This window comes from Papaver somniferum, chromosome 10 (assembly GCF_003573695.1).
Source record: "Papaver somniferum cultivar HN1 chromosome 10, ASM357369v1, whole genome shotgun sequence".
Taxonomy (NCBI): Eukaryota; Viridiplantae; Streptophyta; class Magnoliopsida; order Ranunculales; family Papaveraceae; genus Papaver; species Papaver somniferum.
The window spans coordinates 15680145-15688673 of NC_039367.1; positions in this window are offsets into that span (position 1 = coordinate 15680145).

Sequence of the window (8529 nt, forward strand, 5' to 3'; positions counted from 1 at the left end):
AAGTAACGTTTATATACAACAGTAATCATTGTTCCTCTTTGTACCAGAGATCTGTAACACTTTTACGCTGTTGCAAATCAGCTGCTTTACACATTTCACTCTTTTAATCAACTTTTGAGCAACAAACATGTATTTTGAGCAAGTGATTAATATGAGGAGCTAAACCCCAACACTGGGATGGCGGAGAAAGCCATATTTCATGCGTGGTAATTATGTTTAGTTCTTTTTATGACTTTTTGCATTAATTTAATCGTTTTATGATTTTTCTTAATTAGTTGTGAAGTCGTATGATGATCTATGCTTGGTCTAAGTGCTTTTGATGCATCATGCTAGTGATTTAAAGTTAATCTTTTTAAAATATACCCTGGCAAAGAATTAGAGTCAATAAACTAGAGCTATAATTGTCTAAGAATTGATCGTTGAACCACATGATATGAGGTTTGGTGGAATCCTAAGTCCCAGTTCTCCGATATTGATATCATCTTTTTGTATATATTTATTAGGGTTAATATTTAAGTCTAGAATCGAGTCTACACAAGTCAGAGTTGAACGAACTTCTACTTATCACTTTCAAAAGTACATCAATTTTTGGCGTCGCCGACGCGGATTTGTATTTAGATTTGTTTTAGGTTTATTTTTATTATTTTTTTTGTTCCTTTTTACGCGTTTTGGTATTTTTCGATTCTTTTCAGATTTGGAGCGAAGCTACAAGGAAAGAAAAAGTGCTATAAAAGGAAAGCATCGCCAAAGAAGGAAGGAAAAGAGGAATCCGAAAGGAGTGAAGAAGAAGATTTTGTATACAGTTATTTTGTCTATTTTTAGAAACTGTAAATAGGATTTTATTTTTGTAATTTTTCTTTTCCTTTTTGGACATTTTTATTTTTGGACTTTATTTTTGGACTGAACATTATTATTATTTTGAAACCCTAAGGAAGGGTTAAAAATTAAATATAAATTGTTTGCAGGGAAGGACGACAGTTACGATACTGTCTTGGCCCCTCGGGTTCGTACACTGACATTGGAGTCGGTGGTCTGAGTCGACTTCAACGGTTCATCGCCCGTATGGTACGGGAGGTAAGACTCTATCTACCCACGAATCCCCTGTCAGTGGGTTTTATTTTGTGTGACAACTCACACCCCTGCAGTAGAATGTCGAACTGGTATTACAATAGCCAATACAACGAATATCCGACTGAGTTTCAAAATGGACGTTACTACTTTGACCATGGTGTTAATAGTGGTTGGGAACATCAGCCTTTTGAAGATTATGGTCCATACCATGGTGAGCCAAATTACTATCCACATACGCACCGGTCATATGAGCAAAATTCTTATATTTCTCCTTTAGAAGAGTCGCTCAGGAAATTGGAAGAGTCGACACGTAGGATAGCTGAGATGAATAACTTAGTTTATGACAAAAGAAAACTTTTTATAGAGGAATCCCTCAAGATGATAGCTGAGACGAACGAAAGAATTGCTCGAAATAATCTTAATTTTCAATACAGTGTCTCCAATAATACCCTTGAAAATGAGGATAGTTATTTGCATAAACAGGATGACGAGGATAAAATTGGTAACACTACTTGTTGTTTAGATGAGGTTCAACCATTTTCATGTTATTATAATGATTATGATGAGGATAGTGTTGATGAAGAATTTGAAATAAATAGGCATAGTGATCAGGAATTTGCTACTCCAACTGAGCTTAATAATAATATTATTTCTAGTTCAAATCCAAATAATTATTCACCCATTCAAAAGGACGAGGATTTGACTAGAGATACCCCCGTTTTAGACGATGTAGTATTTCCTTTTGATTACGAAGCTAATAATGGTTTAGAGGAACGAGTATATTTTGAGTCTAGTGATTTAGAAACAATAGACTTAGAAAAAGAAAATGAACTCGTTGAGATGAGTGAGGATGTAGCCGACTTAGAAGAATCAATTGACCATTTTCATGAATTAGATGACCTTGAAATTAGGGAAGTTGTGACTAGTCTTTCTAGAGATACTGAAAACTCTAAGTTTGGGGGTGATTATCATTCTCCATGTGATTTAACTCTTAGAAAGGTCCCTCACTTGGGACTTGACATATGTGCCTCAACCATTTTACAAGATTATCTTCATATATGTTTTCCTGAACCTAGTGATCTCCACAAGAAATTTCAGTTATTAGAAACCCATCCTCTGGTTGATGTGGTTTACCCAGGCTATGATACCCAGATTGACTTTATTTTCCCACCAAATATTTTTCTTCCAAATGTGGGAATGTTTGATTTTCAAATGTGTCGAATATTAAGTTTTGAGACTAAACCTAATTACTTTATGAGATTAGGGTCGACATACTTGTTTAAGGAAGATCACCACTCTCATTGTGGTCAGCTGTGTAAGTCAGATCTGATTGACTTAGAGGATCCTCAATTATTCAGGTTATTATTATTTGCTTCAAAGTTTTTATTTGAGTTTTTCCAGACTCTAGAACCTGAACATTTGGATCTAACCTATAAGGAAATGCAACCCATGAAAATATTTTATTTAGACCCAGTTATAGATCCTGAACCTGAACCACAACTAGATGTAGTTGTCTTAAACAGGAAACTAGACAAGGGTGTGCTTTATTTGTTCATTTTCTTGGCATGTTGCAGATTCCTTTCACTTGTGATAGCTCTATTTGGTTTTGATGACCCACATATATTTCGGCTATTATTTTATGATTCTATGAGGTGACTGATCCTTTCTTAGTCTGGCTGAAGACGTTAAACTTAGCACTTCTTGGGAGGTAACTCATTCACATGCAACACGGTAATATCTTTCCTTATCTCTTTTGCTTCAAATGGTAACAGTTTCTCCTTGTTCATGCTTTTAATTTCACCTTTGGAACATTGAGGACAATGTTAGATTTAAGTTTGGGGGTATAGGAGAAACTTTTTAGTTGCATAATTAAACTCCAGAGCCTAGAAATTTATCCCTATTAAGGATGGCACTAACCAATCTAAGTGGATGGAAGCATTTTGGTTGTAGGAGTTGAGGAACCAATCTGACTAGATGGCAATATCTAAAGAGTCTATTCATAAAAGCACAGAGCTCAGGTGTTAGAAATAACATGATAGTTTCACCATATCTCGTTGAGTCGGTTTCACTTCTGTTTTTATTTTCTTTTGTTTTTAAACTATGTTACTCTAAGTGATTAGGTGGGGCTCACGATTCAAGTTGTTACCAATGCTAGGGTGAATTAGAGTGATTGAGATACCAAAAAAAAACAAAAAAAAAGACCAGACCATCTGACCAACTGGAATAAATTCAATAAAGTCGACCACTGGAACCCTTGTATATGCCAGTTGTGTTGACCTAGAGTTAGGATTATCAATCACTGGTTCCCTTGTATATGCCAGTGTGTTGATATTAGTCAGACTAGTATCTCAGTCCATTAGGATAGGTTCATTTTTGCGGAGGCCTTCAGACAGATATGAGAAACACCGTTCACCTAGTAAACATCAAAACCATCTATGTTTCTCTATATCCATCTTCTTGATCTATCCATGTGATTAGTTTTGACTCCGGATATTGATGTCCATAGTGCGACTATCTGAGTAGAGCTCTGTCACTTCATATGAATTTTAGTATGCTTGACTGCGAACTCGTGTACAGCAATTGGAATTTTGCATCAGGGTACTTCCTCCTGTAGTCAATAAGTATGCCAACCAAGGAGATTCTTTAGTTCCTTCCAAGGTTCTGTGTAGATAGCTAGGGTCTGGAGTATAAAGGTTTTGTGGGTATACCTCTGGTAAGCCCTCCAGAGACAACACTCCGCCAACTAGGGACACCTAGGGGTTTAAAGGCTTATTGCATACGCTAAATGCAATCGACGATGCCTGCGAAAGTGAGTTAGGATTTTATTCTGTAGATTTGATTTACTCGATGACTAGCAAATAATAAGTTTGGGGGTATTTGATAGACACATTTATTTGTCTATTTTGATCCCAATTGTATATATTGTTAGTGCTCGATTTTGTATTTATTTTGGCATTTTATGTTTTTGTAGGTGTTTTTGGAAAAATAAGCTTTTTGCAGAGAATTTGTCTCGAAAAGTGGTATTTTCGCTCGTGGGAGAAAACTACCAAAGGAACCCCTCATTTGGATAAGGGGCACCTCAGTTACTAAGGGTCATCCACTTGCTATTTACACCCCAGGGGATTCAGTGGATAAAGGCTCCTAAAATTTGGATTCAGGGCAGTCCTTCTTCAATCATTCAAACGAGTTTTGGCGGAAAATTGTTTTCTTCTCCTGCGTGTTTTACTAGCAGAGTTGGGCGTGTCTGGCAGAGATTCAATCACGAAGCATGTTTGGGTTGGACTATACTTGACTAAACAGGGCTGTTATAAGAGATTTAACGGATCAAACTGGGCTGGATAATCGGTTCTCGGCTAAACAGGGAAGAAACTTATTCACCTGCGTAAAGTTTGGATTGATTCTGGAAGAGATTTTTGCGAGATTTCTTTTTGGATATTGATCAATATGGGCTTGATACGAGTATAAAGGAGCGGTGACGTGTTTTGTGAAGTTAAAAAGGAATCAAATCCTTGTATTCTCTGGAATTATCTAAAACAGGGGAGGAGCAATACTCGAGGGTTGTTTTTAGTTATTACGTGAACTGAAGAAAGAAAATATCTTCTGTTCGATTTGTTTCTATCCTAAGAAAAGTTTTGAATAGCTATGATTTAATGAAAGCCGCATATGGAAGATATATGTGGAAGAAAAGTCTGAGACTTTCGTATGAACAAAATAGAGAATCTAATCGGTTTTGCACGGTGCGGTGGTATATATAAACACTACTAGGAGTTCCAGAGGGGGTAGTCGAGAGTTTGGGTACCTGAGGAGAGCCAGAGAAGAAGAAATCAGAGTTTTATCAAACTCTGTTTCTGCTGCTGTTGCTGCTGGTGAAGAGGAAGAACACGAAGAACATTGACGCACGAGAAACAGTCGCAGAACAGTGTCGTTGTTCAACAGCAGAAGATAAGTAACGTTTATATACAACAGTAATTATTGTTCCTCTTTGTACCAGAGATCTGTAACACTTTTACGCTGTTGCAAATCAGCTGCTTTACAAATTTCACTCTTTTAATCAACTTTTGAGCAACAAACATGTATTTTGAGCAAGTGATTAATATGAGGAGCTAAACCCCAATACTGGGATGGTGGAGAAAGCCATATTTCATGCGTGTGGTAATTATGTTTAATTCTTTTTATGATTTTTTGTATTAATTTAGTCGTTTTATGATTTTTCTTAATTAGTTGTGAAGTCGTATGATGATGTATGCTTGGTCTAAGTGCTTTTGATGCATCATGCTAGTGATTTACAATTAATCTTTTTAAAATCTACCATGGCAAAGAATTAGAGTCAATAAACTAGAGCTATAATTGTCTAAGAATTGATTGTTGAACCACATGATATGAGGTTTGGTGGAATCCTAAGTCCCAGTTTCTCCGATATTGATATCATCTTTTTGTATATATTTATTAGGGTTAATATTTAAGTCTAGAATCGAGTCTACACAAGTCCGAGTTGAACGAACTTCTACTTATCACTTTCAAAACTACATCAAATTCCAGAAGAGAGTAACGAGAAGAAGTGTCAGGTTATTTCTGAACACACTCAGAAGTGGATACCAAAGAAATTTTATGATGCCTTGAGTGAGAAAAGGAATGATCTCCCATAAAATTCCATGACTATGGAGAAGGAAGTATCCATGATGTTGGAACTTAAAAAGTTCTTTGGAAATATGGATTTGGATGTGAAAGGTTATAAAAGTGATCTCTTTCATGATAATCCAAAATTCACTTGTGGTGATCAAGATATTGTTCACCTCAACACAACTTGATTGTGTTGAAAGTGCATCCTCACCAAGAAATGCCTCGTAATGCATATGGTGAGGAAAGCACAAGAATTGGGCACACATATTATGTTGGATATGATTTTGAATGTTTGGTAACGTTGTAGAATTCAATCGAATTCTTCTAAAAAGGTATGTCTCTAAACTTGAGGAAGTTTTATGATGATCTATGTACCTTGTGCATCATTCATGTCTACCTAACTTGATTTGTGTTTAAGGTTCTTAAATGTTCCAGTTTGAAAACAGTTGTTTGGGACGTTTTGGCCTTCATGGTACACTTCAGGTATGCATACCAGTTTGCATACCGGTTTACAAATGAGTTTTTTTGTAATAAAACCAGGGAAATTCGTTTGCATACTGAAAATCCGTTTGCATACCCATATGCATACTGGCCTATAAATATCGATATTCGGTAACTTGTTTTGGCCGTATCTTCTTCTTCAAAACTCGGAATGACCTCATTCTTTTTGAAATCTCTTCCTCTTTGAATTCTCTTCGAAATGGAAATGAAAATTCTTGAATTTGGATGAGTTAAGATTGGTATTTGTCCAGTCTCTTGTTTTTGAGTGTTTTGCTCCGTTTCGTCGCACTTGTTCCATTTCTCTTAGACTTGGGCACTTGGATTATTGGAGTAATACTCTTCTAAGCTCATTTGTAGCTTTTACAAGAATGTTGTTGGTGAATCACAAAGAAGGAATTTCAAGAATGGACAGTAGTACGCATTGCTATGGGATTCTTGAATGTTCACAATCACCTTATGTGAACTATGGTGCATAGTCATTAATGACTTTGATGTTCTTCTTTGTTAAGAAAATCTTTTTATACACCTTTGGTAGCTATTCTTGGTGTCAATCCATGCGAAAAAGATTGATTCTACCCTCCAAGGACAAATCATCTTATATGTGCATTACGAGTTTGTCTTATTTTGTCTAGGAAACTTCTTATGAGAATTTATTCTTGTGTTTTAAGAAGGAGAACTAGAGTTTGGAATAGCCATTATTGTGATTACACATAGCTATGTCCATCGATTTTCATCTTCAATGTTTTTTGATTTATTTGTTTAAATTCTAAAATTTGTTTGGAAGATGATTTTTGCAGTATTAATCTTTATGGTTTTATGCATTGCAATGTGTTATGGGATATGTGTGTTTGCGTCCGTGAACTATGATTGTCCCATACATGGTCAAAATTTAAGTCCTTCATATGTCGATATGCAAATATTGATAAAAGATTGAATGAACTGTTGACTTACAAAAGTTAAAGCCTTTATGTCATTGTTTGATGGAAGAAAGGATAAAAACTTTTGTTTACAAGGATTATGTCTATTGTATGTCATTGTGCAAATAGTGATGGAAAATAGAATGAATCCTTGTCTATTCCACATTATTGATCTTCCCGGATCCATATTTCTTATGTATGTACTGTGCGGCTCCGTAAGTTCTCTTATGTTGAGAATTTCCGATTAAATTAATCATGGGTTCTCTTGTGGTTAATTTGATTAAGTATTTTGGATACAAAATCATTTCCTTTGTGATTTTTGATGTTCAAAGAAATCCTTATTTTCTCGTAAAAAGTAAGGTCACTCTTGTTGTTCTTTCGGGAATGACATTTTACGGGGGAGTGTTCTTTTTGAACTTGCGCTTAATTTCCATATCTTTGTGGGGAGTGCGGATGTGGAATATTGTAGGGGTTATCTTGTATCTTTATAAACTCCTTAATGAATGCATTTAGCTTCGTATTTATGATTGCATCTAAACTAATTGATATGTGATTTTCTTTGGTCTTGAAGCATCTCCATGGAAATTTCATTAGGATCCCACTAGTTTTCGTACCTTTTCCAATTTTATTGACAAAAATGGGAGAATTAATGTGTAGTTCACACTACAAATACATATGGTTTTCAGATCATTATGTAAGGGGGAGTGGTTTTCATGTTGAGATGAAAGTATTGACTAAGGGGGAGTGATACATATCACCATAGTATTGTTGTTGAAGTTGTGATACAATTGAACTTTGATGTTGTGTAATAATACTATGACACTGTATGACAATGATTGAGAGCTTTTGTTTTCTCATTGTTATGGCTACGAATCTTCAACGACTATGATGCTGAACTGAACATCTATGGAATCATGGGAGTACTTGGAAGTGACGAAGATTTCGAGTAATGTTGAAGAACCAAGGAGATCATGCATGTGGACGAGAAGCTTCAAAGTTTTACTTATTTTGTAATCTATATGTATTGATAGTTTTGTCACTAAAATTGACAAAGGGCGAGATTGTTATAGCATTGCTCGGTCGAACTCGCAAGCGTTTCTATCTCAAGCTTGTTTGTCAAATTTAGTTGTCAAAACTATATGTCTTGATTTCTAGTCTACTTATAGCTAAAGTTTCGGACTAGGATAGTTAAGTGTAGTTGAGCTCCAGACTCCACCGCGATCATCATATGAAGACGAAGAACTACTCAAGGAACCAGTGGAACTTCATCGACTAAAAGGTATGTGGAGACTTGAACTTATCTATCACTCAAAAGTCTATCTACTCTATCTCCTACTCTTGAGACAAAAGTCGTATCAGTATATAGATTTCAATTATACACATTTGCTATTTCGAGCCGAGTTTAACTCTCCTATCTATT